The 2,224-nt window shown below is 45.6% G+C and overlaps 1 long non-coding RNA gene across 1 annotated transcript in view; it reads right to left on the bottom strand.

The window, feature by feature from the left end:
* LOC114072555 overlaps positions 1–1,494 on the bottom strand; it is a 6,879-nt gene extending 5,385 nt beyond the window's left edge. The window contains exons 1-2 of the long non-coding RNA XR_003574200.1: positions 1,413–1,494; positions 50–115 (exon numbers count right to left, since the gene is read on the bottom strand). This is a non-coding gene — a long non-coding RNA (uncharacterized LOC114072555). The remainder of the gene's footprint in view (positions 1–49; positions 116–1,412) is intronic.
* Positions 1,495–2,224: the final 730 nt, after the last annotated feature.

Below are 2,224 nucleotides of genomic sequence, written 5' to 3'. Positions count from 1 at the left end.
TTCACAAGGCAGGAAACAATCATTTCTGCTCTCAAGGTTTTCTTCTTACCTCCACAACTTCCTCGTATTCCTCTTCCTCCATTCTGAGGGTTTTCTTCTGTCTCTCCCCCACTCACTGGTCACGCAGCAAATAAAAATATGAATAAACAAAAAATTAGCCCAAACTGAAAGTACCATGAAAAGTGACAAGTCAAGCTCATAAAGCACCTGGGATCATGGTTAGTAACAAGCCAGATCCTAAATAAAGCCAGGATCTGGCAGTGCTTTGGCTATAATGGAAAAACATGGGATTGAGTTTCAAATATACTGATATAAGTTACAATTTTGGACAAATACTTCATTCCAATGGTTGGAACACCAATACTGGAATCCTACATAAATAAATAAATAAATAAATAAATAAATAAATAAATAAATAGAGATTTCTTGAAGTATGATTTGGGGTTTTTTATTACAACAGAATTAAATGAAGCATTTTTCTTTTCTCTCTGACAATTCTATTTCCTTATATTATTCAAGCTCCTGTTTGAATGGGAGCTTTATCTGTATATTCTGTGATGTTCATTCATAAGGAAAAGCCTAATGCAGAGAAATATAATAAATATTTCTTTTAAGTGACTTTTGGTTAATGAGGCAATTTCTGTCCTCCCAGCATTAGCCTATATTGATGCTCTGGGAGAAGATTCTTTTTTTAAGCTCCTGTGGCTTTTTTCTCTCTGTTTCTTCAGACCTGGAAAAGCTGGAATTCCACAGAGCTGGCTGAATGACAGAGCCCAGATTACTGTCCAAAATGAATTAGCACAGTGATTTTGCTGCAGTTGTCCCTTGGAGCCCGCAGCCCTGTTTCCAGTGCTGGGAGGGGATGAGGCTTTGGAACAGCTGCTCCCAAATCCAGGGATATTTGCCGTGTAAGCTAATCCTGCCAACTGCCCGCTGAGCTGAGCTGGTCCCACTGCAATTCCTTCTGAGGCAAGGCAAGGAGAGTAACCCAGGTTAAATATAGGAACATGCAACACTGTCCCTTTTTAGTTCCAGGGAGCTGAGAAAAATTGCCAAAGAGTTAATTTGTTAAACCAGATCATTAACTATTAAAATAAATCACGAATGACTCCGTTCATGGGCAGCAAGTTGGGTGAAAAAGTAGGCCAAAGTGAGTGATTAAATCCAAGAAGTGGGGATTGCATAGAAGGGTTTAAACCATAAAAACTGTGGCTGGTATAACCCTCAGTTATACTCCCAACCACGATTCCAGGTGCTCTCCTCCTCCTGCCATCTGCACCTGGTCATCCAGGCAGAAGATTTGTCTGCCGTGGGCAAGGCGTGACAAGCACCCCAAAAAACCCCCGGCTGGGGGAACAGCTCAAGGTCCTGCTCTACGGAAAAGGTGTCAAACACGATTAAAATGTCCTTACCAGCAACATCCAGCAAATATCCTTTGGAGCAAAGGCTCTCCAGTCTTCCCTCCTGAGCAGCAGTGGGAGAGAGCGAGCGGGTGCGGCGCTCCCCGAGCAACACGTGTGGCCCCCGCAGCCAATCCGGCCCAGCCCGCTCCGGTTTCAGCCCTAAATATACTCGGTGACCCCAGAGGAGCCACCTGTTGTCAGCAGCAGGGATGGAGAGGGAGCTGGGCACCTCGGTGCTCCTGAGGAAACCCAAGCACACCCGAGATCGGCCTGGCTTCTCCAGGTCTCTGCCGAAAGGGACCCCCCGACAAACCAAGGGAACACTCCCGTGATAAAACAGGGGGGTTTGCTTCCTTCAGAGTTGATAATATCAAGGAATTTGAATTGATTTCGTTCCTGTCTTGGACCTGAAGCAAAGCTGTCCCAATTCAAGGAACCCTGAGCTTCAGAGCAAGGAGTCTGCACCAAGAACTAAATTTTCAGTATCAATACATCTTTAGTTCTACCCTGTAAGTTCAGCTTTGTCAGCTTGATGCAAATCACATGCCAATATTGTTATCAGTTACAAAACATTTTGTGGCTGAAGACACAGACCCAGGAACATGGGAAAAACTTGCCAGGAACCCAAGGAACAGTCAAACTCACAGAATCACCGAACACGCTGAGATGGAAGGGATCCACAAGGATCATCTAGTCCAACCCTGCACAGGCCCATCCCCAGAGCATCATCCCAACCCTCCTGCAGCTCTGGCAGCCTTGGGGCTGTGCCCACTGCCCTGGGGAGCCTGTTCAGTGCCAACCACCCTCTGGGGGAAGAACCT

Source organism: Empidonax traillii, unplaced genomic scaffold (assembly GCF_003031625.1).
Source record: "Empidonax traillii isolate 1590-97213 ecotype Southwest subspecies unplaced genomic scaffold, ASM303162v1 scaffold3465:size16157, whole genome shotgun sequence".
Classification (NCBI taxonomy): Eukaryota; Metazoa; Chordata; class Aves; order Passeriformes; family Tyrannidae; genus Empidonax; species Empidonax traillii.
The sequence above is the reverse complement of the archived record's forward strand: the minus strand, read 5'-3'. Positions and strand labels throughout refer to the sequence as shown.